The sequence below is a fragment of the Pinus tabuliformis genome, chromosome 1_2 (assembly GCF_031772625.1).
Source record: "Pinus tabuliformis cultivar Carrire ecotype Pingquan chromosome 1_2, CPIR1, whole genome shotgun sequence".
Lineage (NCBI taxonomy): Eukaryota > Viridiplantae > Streptophyta > Pinopsida > Pinales > Pinaceae > Pinus > Pinus tabuliformis.
The window spans coordinates 978,980,477-978,996,764 of record NC_142298.1 but is presented as its reverse complement, the minus strand read 5'-3'; the positions used below and the strand labels follow the sequence as shown (position 1 = coordinate 978,996,764).

Sequence of the window (16,288 nt, the reverse complement as noted above, 5' to 3'; positions counted from 1 at the left end):
CGTAAAGGTTGTTGAAGTGGTTGTGATGGTTGCTCATCTTGAAAAACAGGCTCAAGAACAAGCTCTTCAAGAGAAATTTCTAGTCCTGCCGAAACATTTCTCTGATTATTTTATGAGTGGTGATCAGGCTCAAACACACTATTATTCTGAACAACAATGGGTTCAAAATTCTTATTTTGTTGTTCTTCTTGCTGAAACTGGGATTCTAGTTCCAAAAATTCAATTTTGCTTTTTTCATTTTGCAAATATATTTTGATGTCAAAGTGGGTATCCTTGCTGACTTGGACACTATTATGAACGCTGGATGAAATTAGATTGCATAATAACTGCAACAAATCATTGAATTTGGCCATGTTCTTAAACAATCAACTTTGAAATAGGGGTGTCGGCTACCACTGAAAATGCACCCAATACAAACAAATTTATGATGATTTAATTGGGTGTCAGGTTCAACTGAAAATGCACCCTTTTACAATGTAGAATCAACAATGAAAATATTGCAAAAAATATGTGCTCTTAACAACTTCAAAAAATGTCTCCACAAAAATTTGAACTTATGACCTCATAATCCTCAATATACTAAATTAGCTCTTCTAACCACCATGCCCTTTTACTTTCTTGATTTTATATTTTGTAAATTCTATAATCAATGTTCAATGAAATTCAAAAACATGATGTCAATTTCTTCTATCCTGGGATTGACTGCTGGGGAATTTAAACTTTAAACTTTCACTATTCAGGATAACATATGCAGGAAATGATGTGGAAGAATCCGGTCATCAATATGTTATAGTAAACTGTGTTTCGAACTCCTTCAGTGCCAACCGAATCAGGAACTTATGTTAATTTTCAGTTTTATCAAGCTTGCAGGCTTTAATTGGGTCCTTAAAATCTCGCTGGCTTAAATTGCTCGACCAAGGCCCACATTGTTTTTCCAATCCAGCATTAAATTGCTTCTTCAAGCGATGGCCCACTGATACCTCTTCAAATGGTGACTTCCAAAAAACTGACATAAGCTTCCACTGCGATCTCCTTCACAATTTGCCATTACTGTAATGGGCACCACCACCAAAGGTAATCCAGACTCGTCAAAAGCCCGTTTGTGTCTGTTGCAACCAATCTTCTCTACGTATGCCCTCACGTCTCTCCCCAACTTCTTAGTTCAAAGACAATCGAACTGCTAGAGCACTCCAGGACATCATAGCGGTTTCAAGGGCTGAGTCTGTAGGAATCAACCAAATGCATAATAGTCGGACAAGACCAATGACTCCACCAACAATAACCCATTCCAATCTTTTTTAAACCCAAAATACAATTTCAAACAACGAATTGAGCCCAGCCTTTGAACCCAACTTTCGGAATTCAATTTATCATTAAGTCACAGTTATTAAAAAGCCAAAATTTCTATTTAAGTATTGATAACAGTGATGACTACAACAATAATTGCTTGCAATGTTTCCAATGGTAGTACCTTTGATTAGAAATAAAGAACTAAAGCTTTCTTTGAATACCAACAATTTTCAAAACCACAACAGTGCAAATTATAGTACCTCACAAACTAAAATTGATTTCAAATTTCATTTTCCAAAAAAAAATGCCTTGAGGTTCATCTTCTAACTCGCTGCCTCTGCGCGGAATTCTTTAGATTTAGTCATAGTTAATTTGCAGGGTTTGCTTTTCACTTTTGAGTCGTATTTTTAAATGAAATAAACGTTGCTTTCCTTAGTTTCTCATCGGGCTTTTAAAATTTCAAAGCAAAAACTCTTCCCCATGTGTGGCAAATCGCACCTCTGCCTTGAAGAATGAAAAAATCCAAACAGGCTATGGCGTTGCTCCTTCAATCAAATTTGTGACAAGGAAATCTCTTTTCTTATAAAAAATTCAATTCAACGCTACCGATTCAAACAACACAAACAATCCATAAAAAATTCTTGATAGATATCACTAATAATTTCATTGGATTTTGACAAAACAATGTGGTCAGTTCCATTTGTTGTCTCCATCACTTTTTTTCTTTTCTTGGATCTCTATAACGTAAACAACAATTACCATTGCATGTACTTCTGAACTCAAAAATAATTTATTCAAAACACAATTTACAGACCCTGAATTACAACTTCCCCTCAAGTGAGTGATAACCAGTAAAGTTTTCCAGGATGTCTTCACATACCCAGACTTCAATAAGAATCGGTTAACGAATAGGAAAACTTACTCAACCCTTGGAGCGGTTCTCTCACAAATTTTCTAGACTTGCGACAATGCACACCGATGAGATTTCTTTGGTTTCTGTGGCAACATATGCAGTCAGCAAACCATAGGATATTTGATAGCATGCAGTGTTCCAAACTCAATTTTTCAATAGCGTGCAAGGCAGGCGCGGTATTTCAACAACGCCCAAATATCCATGGCCACAAAATTAGTGGCTCGTCTCCTCGAACCAGCGCTCTGATACCATGTAAGACAATTCAACCGGAAACCAAATAAACTGTATATTAAATGATATCAAAGAATTATGTACATGTTGTACATATAAATAAATATAGTAAACAATTGAATTAGTTCCTGGGAGTTCTTGGACTCCAATAACTACCCAAACTAACCCAAGGTTAATCCCGAGGATTAGTTATCTAACAGAGAAATGTGGAGAGAGAGAGAGGGAGTGATAAGGGAGATAGAGAGAGAGGGAGAGAGGATAGCAGGAGGAAAGAGAGATAAAGAGGGGAGAGAGAGAGTGAAGGGGAAGAGAGAGGGAGAGGAAGATGGAGGGAGATATATATAGATATGGAGAAAGAGTGTGTATGTTTTGCGGATGATATAGAGAGACAAAGGAGAGGAAGAGGGATATATATATATATATATATATATATATATATATATATGGGAGGTGGAGAGAGGGAAGAAGAGAAAGATAGAGGGAGGGAGGGAGAGATAGATAGATAAGGAGAGTGAGTGTGTGTGTGTGTTTGGGGGCGAGGGGTGAAATAGAGAGATAAAGATGGAGAGATGGAGGGAGATATAGATATAAATGCAAGGGGGAGAGAGGGAATAATATTTCTTGTACTATATGCATTGATTTCAGTGTAGATGATGATTTCTAATTCTATTTGATTGCTTGCACTAGATGCATTGATTTCAGTGTAGACGTCGATTTCTAATTATATTTGATTTCTTGCACTAGATGCATTGATTTTAGTTTAGATGTTGATTTCTTATCCTATTTGATTACTTGCTCTAGATGCATTGATTTTAGCATACATGGTGATTTCTAATCTTATTTTATTGTTTGCATTAGATGCATTGATTTTAGTGTAGATGTTGATTTCTAATTATATTTGATTGTTTGCACTAGATGTATTGATTTTAGTGTAGATGTTGGTTTCTAATCTTATTTGATTGCTTGCATTATATGCATTGATTTCAATGTAGATGTTGTTTTCTAATCTTATTTGATTGCTTGCATTAGATGGATTAGATGTTGTTAATCTTGAGACTATAAATTATTAAAAATATTTTTCAAGATTAGATGGATGGGGGAGAGAGGGAAGAAGATTTCTTGCACTAAATGCATTGATTTCAGTGTAGATGATGATTTCTAATCCTATCTCATTGCTTGCACTAGATGCATTGATTTCCGTGTAGATGTTGGTTTCTGATTATATTTGATTGCTTGCACTAAAGGCATTGATTTCAGTGTAGATGTGGATTTCTAATCCCATTTCATTGCTTGCACTAGATGCATGGATTTTAGTGTAGATGTGGATTTCTAATCCTATTTGATTGCTTGCACTAGATGCATGGATTGCATTGTAGATGTGGATTTCTAATCCTATTTGATTGCTTGAACTAGATGCATTTATTTTAGTGTAGATGTTGATTTTTAATCTCATTTGATTGCTTGCATTAGATGTATTTATTTCAATGTAGATGTTGTTTTCTAATCCTATTTGATTGTTTGCATTAGATGTTGTTAATCTTGAGGTTGTACATTATTAAAAAAATTATTTTTCAATATATATTTAATAATATGTAGAGGGATACTATTAAGAAATAATTATCTGTCAAAAGTTGCGATACCTAGAATTCAAGTGAAAAAGATGTGTAGAATCAATGCTCCTGCAAAGTGCAAATTAATCCTTGACAAGATCATCTCCTTTTTTCATCACCAACGAATTACTAATAGATAATTGCATATATTCAAAATTACTAATAGAGTAATTTCATGATGATGATGATGATGATGGTGGTGGTGGTTAACGTCCGCTGAGACCAAACATTGGTCTATCGGACCTAAAGAAACAAATTATTTATTTTGATTTAAGATTTTATTTCTATGCTCAAAAAGCTTGGAGAGAAGCCTCCCGAGCTCACTATAATTTTGACAATGTAAAAGGTTAGGAAGGTCAGTATTGTAACAAAGATTGTGAAACTGAGATCTAATGTGGTTGTACGCAGGGCACTCTAAGAGGAAGTGGTTTTCATCCTCGATGTTCCTATTCTCACATACAACAATGTATCCAAAATATTTATAAGAGGAAAATGTATTTTATAAACATAAAAACAAATCAAAATATTTTTGAAGAAGATGTGATAATTGTTTGGAAAAACAAATAATGTAAAGATTTTATAAATTTGGCCACTCATTAAAAAAAATTCAAAAATACATTATTTCTTGACTTTGCAAAATAGACTATAGATAAAACAAATCATCAAAATATTCTTGAAGGAAATAAATTATTTCAAACATAAACAAATAAACAAATTATTTCAAGAGTAATATTGAGACATTAAATTATTAAAACTACTCTTCAATATATATTTTGTAATATTTGGAGGAACACTATTTAGAATTAATCAGTTGTCAAAAGTTGTGATACTTAAAATTAAATGAAATAGATGTGAAATATCAATCCTCCTACAAACTATTAACAAGATTGTCTCGCTTCTTAATCACCAACTAATTACTAATAAACAATTACATACACATATAAAAATGTGATACACCAAGCGTAACATTAAAAAACATTACCATCTAAATCCAAACACACAAACCACTCAAAGTATTCAAGCACAAACATACAAACCATCCAAGGGAAGCAATACATACCAAAATAAAGAAGAGAATGATAAAGAATAGAATAATATGGTCATGCCAAACAAAGAAAATATAATGTGAATTTTGAATTTTATCTCAAACATATACATAATAATAATAATTTAAGGATGTGACATTGTTTCTCTCAACCAAAAAAAATTACCATCTAAATCCAAACACACAAACCACTCAAAGTATCCAAGCACAAACATCAAACACACAAACCACTCAAAGTATCCAAGCACAAACATATAAACACAGACCAAAATAAAGAAGACAATGATATGGTCATGCCAAACAAAGAAAACATAATGTGAATTTTGAATTTTTTCTCAAACATATACATAATAATAATAATTTAAAAATGTGACATTGTTTCTCTCAACCAAAACTAACGTAGATCTATCTATTCCCGAATCTATTATGCGCCAACAAAAATAAATCCGATATTAAATAAATCTAAACTGGTCTTAAACTCTCCAAAAATCATAACATAGGTAATGCTCTTTCGATAACCTACTTGGTACTATGAGCAATATCCAATTCTGGATCATACAAGTAAAATGGCGACTGGTTAATCAAGAAGTCGATACTATGGTACAAGTTATCCCTAAGTTTTTTGTTTTGAAGAACAAGAACTTCAAATACTCAAGTAGTTATACGTAAGGTATTTTTTAAGAACAAGAACTTCGAATACTCCGGTAGTTATAGCACTAAAACCTTACCACAAGTTATGTTTGCAACGACTGGTATTGATGGGATTAGTAGGGAGAAAAAAACGAACGGAGAAAAGAAAAGCAAATTCCGCTTCACCATGTAATGACCGACATACATTCAAGGAAGATCATCAATTATTTTATGCAAGACTATCAGAAATTTGCTTTTGCTATCCGGATCCATCCGTGTATCCGTCCTTGTGTTGAAACTTTAAAGAATGTATATTATCGACTTGTGCACGACTGAATAGGCTAACAACAAGAGACTCTTTTTGAGAGTGTAAGTTTTGATAGTTTGAATTCATATTGAATGCCGTTGCTTCTGGCAAAATTGTAGAACTGTAGAAAGTGTGTGAAATTGAACACTCCAATCATCATGAGGAAGCCTATGATGATGATAATGTTCATGAAGGAAGCTTATGATAGATGATAATGTGTGTGAAATTGGAAGCTCCACTCATCATTACAAAAACTTTGAGATGATGAGTGGAGCATCCACACGTTTCACACATTCCATGGTTTTTTCTAGAAACGCTAAGAAGTCTCACATTCCGTATATTTTTCCAGAAAAAATAACAACATTCGATAAGAATTCTCTATGTTTAATCACATCTACATAGAATCATTCTACATCATTACCCACAGTAAAAATTCCGTAGATTTTTCCAGAAACAATAACAACATTCGATAAGAAGTCTCTATGTTTAATCACATCTACAAAGAATCATTCTACATCATTACCCACAGTAAAAATGAAATGGAGAAAACCATTAGCGGGGAGGAAACATTTGAACATATATTGTTGGAAAGAAGGAAAACATCTGAACATATATGGTTGGAAATAAGGAAAAACTGTATACTTGTAGCTAATCACAAAAGACTGCAATTATTTTAATTTGGAAATAATGTTTACATTAGTAAATAGGTAATGTTTGGTTGTTGAATTTTGTTTAGAGATTTTTCCAACAAGTAATTTCTTGTTTGGAATCTATTGAACCCTATAAGCACTATTTATGTGGCTTGTAATTTAGTTTTGAATAAAAAATACTAATAATTTTGCGTCCAAAATATTTACTCTTCCAATTTATTTGTTATTATCCGAACCAATTCTTACTTAACCCCCTTCCGCCAGAGTCAAAAATATAGGAGGGCCAAAAAAATGGGGAAGTTGTCATTTTTAAATGCTCTGTAAATATAGGTTTGCGCAGTGTGAGAGTGACAGGTTTCGGTATACATAGGTTTATGAAGTATGAAAGTGATAGTTTTCGGTGTACTTATATGTATGTACACAACTATATATATAGTTGGGTGATATATCATTTTCATAGTGGTTGTCCAACTATATATATAGTTGGGTGATATATCATTTTCATAGTGGTTGTCCAGTGAGCTTAAGGAGGAGAGAGTTGACCGTTTTCGTTATAGGTATATATATATATGTGTAGTTGTGTGATATATCATTTTGATAGTGGTTGTCTAGTGAGCTTGAGGAGGAGAGAGTCGCTGCTCGGAGAGATTTACTAACGGAGGGAGCATCATTCTGAAGACTTGTTCCAATGAGTTCTGTTGACAGACGAGGCCCAGGGAGTCCTGCGCATGTCCAAAGTGTTGGACCACTCATAGTCAAAATGGATGAACGTGAATTGGCCACCCTGCCGATTCGCGTTCGGATTATTTATGCTCAGATCCGCTGCTTGATCTGGTGACAGGTATTAGATGGATGCCTGTATACATTGCTGTCAAATAGTTCTTGAAGTCAGGAGTTAACTGAGAGCGACGTGCTCTGCTACATGATGGTGTTGTTGGAAATAATCACGGGGAGTGAGAATGGCATTGGACATTAAACTTCTTTTCATTTCATGGATCGATGACAGGATGCAAATGATACAAGCAGTGAATCAGAGTAGAGAACTCGTGCGAACCAGTTGGCATGCTAAACGGAATAATACAGTCATTGTATTAGTCAAGTCGAGCAAACCCACCTCATCTCGTTTTTACCAGTGGACTTAGCTTGTCGATGTCAACGATCTTCACTCGGCACTTTTATTTCCGAGCATGTTGAAATATTAATTCCAACTACCGTGCAGCGTAAAACAGCCAGTCCCTCCCGCACCACTTTTCACGAACGCTGGTATTCCTCGAGGGGGCAGCGAGCATACCCTCCAGCTGACACGTGGCCACAACAACTGTTCCAAAACAGCCTTTCCCCGACGCGTAAAGCTCGGTAAGAAGGGACCTCCGGGGAATTGCTATCAGTCGTCTGATTGAATCAACAGTCGATGTACAGGCCTGCACCATAGAACCATAAATTGCTTAACGTGAAGTGGAAGTTTCTTTGACCGCTGTTTTTGTCAGTAAAGTAATTTAATGATATTTACTATGGTCGTAGAATGTAGGTAAAAGTCTTTTAATTTTATTATTTTTTAAAGTCACGGAAGTAGCTTTGTTTTTACGGCAGATGTAAAACAAAATGTTATGTCTTGTTTGTTTTTTTAGTAATGCAATATACGCAGAAGCGTGAGAGTGGAATGTAATTTTTTTTGTGTTCATTGAGAGAAAACGAGAGGGAGCACACAACAGCGTGAATGTAATGTCTGTTTGTTGATTAATATGTAATGGGAAAAACTCGCCGCAGCGAATGTAAGAAGAAACTTTTCAGCAGTGTTAATATTTGAAGAAACAGAGTATTGCTCTTTGTTGCAGAGACAGAGTAATTTTCAGGGAGACAGTGAAGTTTTTTTCACTGCATCTGAAGCAGTTCTCTTGGTGTAATCCCTCTGATAGAGGAAGAATCCTTTTTTGTAATAGGCAGTTTTATTAATGAATACAAGTTTCTCTGTGCATATGTAAAACTCTGTTCTTCAGAAAACAATTTTTAGCTTCCCTGTGTTAAAAATAGAGCATTATTCTCTGTTCTGTTCAGTTAATTTTGTTTGGAATTATCAGAAATTCCCATCATGGTATCGTAGCTTGTCCAGGCTCTTTGAAGGTGTCAAAGAAGCTGAAGGAAGGATTTCTTGTTGCAGCAGCTTCTCCAGCAGAGTGAAGACTCAGTCAAGAAAGAATCCAAGGTATTTCTCAAAGTTAGTTTTTGTGTTACTGTTGAGGACAGTCAGTTTTTTTTTAATACATAGTCAAGTATTTTGAAGCATAGTTAAGAGTGCAAGAATGGTTGGAGCCAGCACTAGCATGGGTATCTGTAATACTCAACTCCCACAATTTAATGGGAAAAACTATGACTATTGGGCAATAACTATGAGAGCTTTGCTTACTTCCCAAGACTTATGGGAATTTGTTGAGGATGGTTTTGAAGAACCAACAGATGAAAATGAGTTTAATAATTTAACTCAGGCAGAGAAAGATCTGTTGAAGAGCAATAAGAAGAAGGATTCTAAAGCCCTCTACTTTTTGTATCAAGCAGTGCATGAGAGTGTGTTTCCAAGGATAGCAGCAGCTAAGAGATCCAAAGAAGCATGGGAAACTCTCAAGATAGCTTATCAAGGCATGGAGAAAGTGAAGACAACAAAACTACAGTTGCTGAGAAGAGATTTTGAGAATCTCTGCATGAAGGAGTCAGATAATATTGACTCATTATTCACACATGTGATTGGTCTGGTTACACAGATAAGGTCTCATGGAGAGATTCTTGAAGAAAGGAGGATTGTGAAGAAACTATTGAGGATCCTACCCTCAAGGTTCGATGTGATTGTCACCACCATAGAAGAGACAAAGGATCTCACAAACTTCTTAGTTGATGAACTACATGCATCACTAATAACACATGAGCAGAGATTGAGCAGAAATGAAAACTCATCTCTAGAGCATGCCTTTAAGACCCAGATGTTCTTTGGAAGAGGAAGAGGTCAAGGCAGAGGAAACAAGAAAGGAAGAGGCAACAATCCAAATCAGAACCAAGGCCAAGGCAGCAGCCAACAAAGTGGACAACATCATGCTCAAGGACAAAGGTATGATAAAGCCAATGTCCAATGTCATTATTGTAAAAAATATGGGCATTATGCAAATGAATGTAGGAAGAAGCAACATGATATGAGTAATAGAACTAATGCAAATTTCCCTAGAGAAAATATCAGCCAAGATAATTTTTTTTTAGCTTGTAATATGGCTGAAGAAAAGAGTGAAGATGTATGGTTTGTAGACTCCAGTTGCAGCAACCATATGACAGGAAACATAGCCCTGTTTTCTATGTTAGATCAGAGTGTGAAGTCACAAGTGACACTAGGGACTGATAATAAAGTTTCTGTTATGGGAAAAGGAGAAGTAAATGTCTTAACAAAGAAAGGTGAAAAGAAAACCATAACAGATGTTTATTATGTTCCTGGAATGAAATGTAACCTCTTAAGTATTGGACAACTTGTTCAAAAGGGGTACAATGTTTTCTTTGTGAATGATGTATGCACCATCATGGATAAAAAACCCAGCAAACAATGTATTGCTGAAGTGAAGATGACAAGGAACAGGATGTTCCCTCTCAGAATGAAAGCAGATTTAAAAAATGGAGAAGAAATAGCAGCAGTGACTCAAGAGGCTTTCCAAAGCGAACCAAAGGATGAAAATTGGTTGTGGCACTTGAGATTTGGACATCTCAACTTTGGAGGTCTTAACTTGTTGAATAGAAAAGGAATGGTAAGAGGATTACCATTGATAGAGAAACCAGACAGCCTTTGTGAAGGTTGTATCTTGGGGAAACAACACAGAGAAAGTTTTCCATCTGGGAAAAGCATAAGGGCAAAAGCACCCTTAGAGATTGTCCACTTAGATTTATGTGGACCGATGCAAACTCCATCACTTGCAGGCAGCCACTATATACTAACATTTATTGATGATTTTACTAGAAAAACTTGGGTTTATTTCTTGAAGAACAAAAGTGAAGTGTTTGAAAGATTTTGCAATTTCAAAGCACTTGTAGAAAACCAAAGCGGGCTGCATATCAAAGTTCTAAGAACTGATAGAGGAGGTGAGTATATCTCCAAATAATTTCTACATTTTTGTAGAGAAAATGGAATTCATAAGTAGTTTACCACTAGGTACACTCCGCAGCAAAATGGAGTTGCTGAAATGAAGAATAGGACAATCATGATTATGGCGAGGAGTATGTTAAAAGCAAAGCATTTGCCAAATGATTATTGGGTTGAAGCTGTACATTGTGCAACGTATATTTTGAATACATGCCCTACAAAAGCAGTCATGAACAAAGTGCCGGAAAAAGCATGGAGTGGGACAAAGCAAGGAGTCACCCACATGAAAGTTTTTGGATGTGTGGCTTATGCACACATTCCAGATCAACTAAGGAAGAAGTTGGACAACAAAGGGGAGAAATGTATTTTCATTGGATACAGTGAGGAATCTAAAGCTTATAGGTTGTATAACCCATCCACCAAGAAGCTTATTGTGAGCAGAGATGTCCAGTTCATTGAGGAGGAAGCTTGGGATGGAAGCATAGAGAAAACAGTGAATGTTAAAAACTCTTTGTCTCATGATAAAGATGATGAGGAGATGGCTGAAATACATCCTCAAATAGCAGCACCAACACAAGGACAGCAAGAGACACCCTTGAGGAGAAATGAAAGTGCTTCTCCAAGCACACCACAAGGAGGAAATTCAAGTGCTTCTTCAAGCACTTGTACACCAAATGAAAGAGGTAAGAAGTTCAGAAATTTAAGTGACATTTATGAACAAGAGGCAACAAATGAAGGTATGAACTCTTTGTTTGCTTTATATTGTCATGTTGATGACCCTGTTCATTTCGAAGAGGCAGAAGCCAAAACAGAGGTGGAAGAAACAGTCCAGCAAATGCTCAAGGAAGAGGCAGAATATGTGGCAGCTACAGTAGCAGCGTGTCAAGCAATTTGGATGAGAAGGATGTTAAGGAGTTTATGCCAAGAACAAGCAAAAGGAACTGTGATTTTTTGTGACAATAGCTCAGCGATTGCATTATCCAAGAATGTTGTGTTTCATAAGAGAACGAAACACATTGACACAAAGTTTCATTACATCAGGGAATTGGTAAACAATGGAGAAATTGTTTTACAACACTGCAAACTTAGGAGCAGGTTGCAAACATTCTGACCAAACCATTGGGGCAGAAAAGTTTTGAATTTTTGAGGAAATATCTGGGTATGATTGATAACCCACCAGTTGAAATTAAAGGGGAGTGTTGAAATATTAATTCCAACTGTCGTGCAGCGCAAAACAGCCAGTCCCTCCCCGCACCGCCTTTCACGAATGCTGGTATTCCTCGAGGGGGCAGGGAGCATACCCTCCAGCTGACACGTGGCCACAACAACTGTTCCAAAATAGCCTTTCCCTGGCGCGTAAAGCTCGGTAAGAAGGGACCTCCGCGGAATTGTCGTCAGCCGTCCGATTGAATCAACGGTCGATGTACAGGCCTGCACCATAGAACCATAAATTGCTTAACGTGAAGTGGAAGTTTCGTTGACCGCCGTTTTTGTCAGTAAAGTAATTTAATGATATTTACTATGGTTGTAGAATGTAGGTAAAAGTCTTTTAATTTTATTATTTTTTAAAGTCACGGAAGTAGCTTTGTTTTTACGGCAGATGTAAAACAAAATGTTATGTCCTGTTTTTTTTTTAGTAATGCAATATACACAGAAGCGTGAGAGTGGAATGTAATTTTTTTTTGTGTTCGTTGAGAGAAAACAAGAGGGAGCACGCAACAGCGTGAATGTAATGTTTGTTTGTTGATTAATATGTAATGGGAAAAGCTGGCCGCGACGAATGTAAGAAGAAACTTTTTAGCAGTGTTAATATTTGAAGAAACAGAGTATTGCTCTTTGTTGCAGAGATAGAGTAATTTTCAGGGAGACAGTGAAGTTTTTTTCACTGCATCTGATGCAGTTCTCTTGGTGTAATCCCTCTGATAGAGGAAGAATCCTTTTTTGTAATAGGCAGTTTTATTATGAATACAAGTTTCTCTGTGCATATGTAAAACTCTGTTCTTCAGAAAACAATTTTTAGCTTCCCTGTGTTAAAAACAGAGCATTATTCTCTGTTCTGTTTAGTTAATTTTGTTTGGAATTATCAGAAATTCCCATCAGAGCAAACCCACTTCATCTCACTTTTTCCCACAGTGGAGAGGTCGAATGCATTGTGAGTGTACTATAAATGAATTTTTTGAACAAGGGATTTTGTAAGCGTGCAAACCCACTTCATCTCTCTTTTTCTCATAGTGGAGAGGTCGAATGCATTGTGAGTGTACTGTAAATGAATTTTTTGAACAAGGGATTTTGTTTTTCTTACAGCCTATGTGCTCTGTAACTGAGAGGGTTTCTTTCGTTGACTAACAATTGGCGCAAGAAGAGACGACCATCCTTATGTTGATTGCTGACTCCTCGAATACTCGGGAATTGGACGAACATGGTCGTCGTCAATTTTTGGCCGCGCTCATGTCTGTCAGATTCTAGAATCAGCAATAGACTTAAGTTCAGGGAGAAGAGACGAAGTTTGTTGAGGTGTTTTTACTTGGACAGCAAGAGAAATAATGTTTGCCTGCATTAAAGTTTTCTCTTTATTCATCAACAATTCAGATTACAGAGGTCTCTTCATAAGTCATAGTTCCTATCCCTCTGCTTGGTAAGGCTGTTGGGTTCCATGTGCTTGCCAGGTTAGGCTCCATAATCAGTCCAACTACTTATACTGGATACCATAGGCTCTAAAATGTGAAGTAGTGTTTGGTTTCCTGATGAGAAGAAAACATCACTGTTATTTTACATTTTAACCCTTAGCCCATACAAATGTACAGTCACTGCCTTTATGATTGTTAGGACTACAAATTTCACATACCTTAGAGATTACTTCATCGAACCTGCAACTATGAGTTTTGTGACCATAATGGTCAGATTTGGCACCTTAAAAAAAATTCCAAAAGTTGTTTTCAACTTTGTTATCACTGTTTTCTTTTGTACTTGCCTGCTCTGGTTCCATATCTTACATTTGTTGATGGTGCAACTAAGAATTAGTGAGAGATTCGCTTTGTAAGAAGAAGTGGTACACATCCCGGAGTACAGTGCAGAACCTTAAAGATAATGTAAAATTGCCTTTATTCTACTTCAAAGGATAGGATTGCTTGTTTATATCGAAGGTCCTGAAAAACACGACTTTCATGCTTGTAATTTTTTTTGCCAACCTCATCTCACTTTGGGCGTAGTGAATCTATTCCCTGCTAGTTGGCTCAACTTTCATAATATGCATATTTTTGGAGACTCTGAAGGATGCATGGATTGGGTAAAGGGATTGTTATGTTTCTAATCACATCTTCTGATTTATTGGATGAAACTCATTTTTATCTTGATCAATTCATTTCAGGGTATTGATTTCAATCATATATATATGGTAGCAGAACCTTATAGCTAATATTCTCTTCAAAAAAGGCATTTCAACACTTCCCGGAATCATTCATTATACTGCTTCCAATCAGGACTCCAGATTTGATTTAACCTATATTCGGATATCATACATTGGACTAGCATATGTCTCTTGTTTTTTTTCTTTCTTGTTTTTTTTAACAAAGAATTTCTAAACAGCAGGTGAACTTTAAGTGGATGACAGCACAGTAGTCAGTCTCAACACTTTGCATATCCTTGAAAGAATTAAAAAAAAAAGCAAACAAATAAATAAACTTACTTTTACAATTTTAAAAAAACTCAACACATGCTAACTCTTCACCAGAAAATAAAAACACTGATGCTATGGATTAAAATTTGAGAATCCCACTTTTGGGTTGTTCAGAAACCTAAGGAGACACATCTTCAGCTGAAGAAGAAATGTACATAGTTTTGTAGAGACCTGTGCCTTAGCGGTCCAAATCCGGCTGCGTCTCGTCGTCAAGCGAGGGGGCGAATGGAAGCGTGCAGGCTAATGGAGGATCCATCAACTCCAAATGTCCTTCCAATAATCGCACCACCGTTCCCCTTGAAGGTCTCATAGCTGAACTACTTTGAATACACCACAGGGCTATTTTGATCAACCGATAAGCCTCATCCATCTCCTCTGTTCTCTTCAATTTCAACCCGCTCTCAATCAATTCATCCATTTTCCCTTGCCTCGCCTTCTTGAAAGCAAGAGAAGGAAAATACCAATTTTCCGAATCCTGAGAGTTATCCACATTCTTGCTCCCCCTGATTATTTCCAGAAGGACCATCCCGTAGCTGAACACATCCGTCTTGTAAGTGATTCCCCACCCCATAAACCACTCGGGGGCCATGTATCCGGGTGTCCCCGTCAACCCTGTCACCACACGGATTTCAGAATCTCTTTTCAGAGACCTCGCCATGCCAAAATCGGAGACTTTCGCCTTGAAATCCTCATCTAAGAGAATGTTCTGAGGTTTGACATCCAGATGCAGAATACCAAGTCTGGACTCTTTGTGTAGGTATGCAAGTCCCCGGGCAGTGTCGAGGGCAATCGAATATCTGGTCTTCCAATCCAACTTTCTTTCCGAAGCGACGGCCATCTATCCAGAGACCTGTTGGGCATGAGTTCGAAGACTAGAATACGATGCGGGCCTTCCACACACACACCTCGCAAGCTCACTAGATTGGAATGATTTAGGGAAGATATGGTGACGATTTCTGCACAAAATTCCCGTTGTCCATGCCCAGTCTGATTCAGTAGACATTTCACGGCAACTTGAGTACCATTTGTCAAGGTTCCTTTGTAGACTTTCCCAAATCCTCCCCTTCCAATCTCTTTGCTGAAACTACCCGTGGCTGTATCCAGGGCTTGGAAACTGAATATCGTTGGAAGACCGGTCAGACTCTTCAGATAATCTCCATTAAAATCATTAGGTGCAGCTTCAATCACGTTTGTAGGGGAAATCTCAATACCTCCAATCGCACTGGGAGAAGAAATCTCTGTGTTGAAACTGTAATTTCACCTGCGCGCATTTAATTCCACAAAACCGCCGGTATTTTCCCCGAACCACCTTTCACGCTGAGTGGTATTTCGTGGGGAGGCTCCGATCACACCGACCAGTGTCCATAGTACGGTTCCAAAACCACTCATTCCCCGGCTGGCAATGATCGTGCGGTTTTGACCTCCGGGGAATTAATGATAGTCGTTCGATTAAATCAACGGACCTGCACCATTTGAACTTGCGTGAAGTTTTTTGTTTGACCACCCACGTGAAGCAATTAATGTGATTAACGTTGGTTCGTAGATTGTAGGTGAAATGTTTCAATTTTAATGTTTTTTTATGCACGGAAGTATGGCAAATTAAAAAAAAGGTATGGTCATTGTTTTTTGTTAAACAATATACGCAATGTAATATGTAAAAAATAGAAAAGCTCATGTGTCATTTTTTTTGTTATTGTTGTTTAAGGAGATACAAGGGGAGCACGCAGTGCGTATATTCTTTTAGTGCGTATATTCTTTTGGTGGTTCATTGCATATGAAATGTAATGAGAAGATACGCAGCAGCGCATGGATGTTAATTTTTGTTGGT

The 16,288-nt window shown here is 36.8% G+C and overlaps 1 pseudogene; it reads right to left on the bottom strand.

Annotated features, from left to right (window-relative positions):
* Positions 1–14,638: 14,638 nt before the first annotated feature.
* On the bottom strand, positions 14,639–15,118 carry LOC149209275 (G-type lectin S-receptor-like serine/threonine-protein kinase SD2-5 pseudogene; annotated as a pseudogene).
* Positions 15,119–16,288: the final 1,170 nt, after the last annotated feature.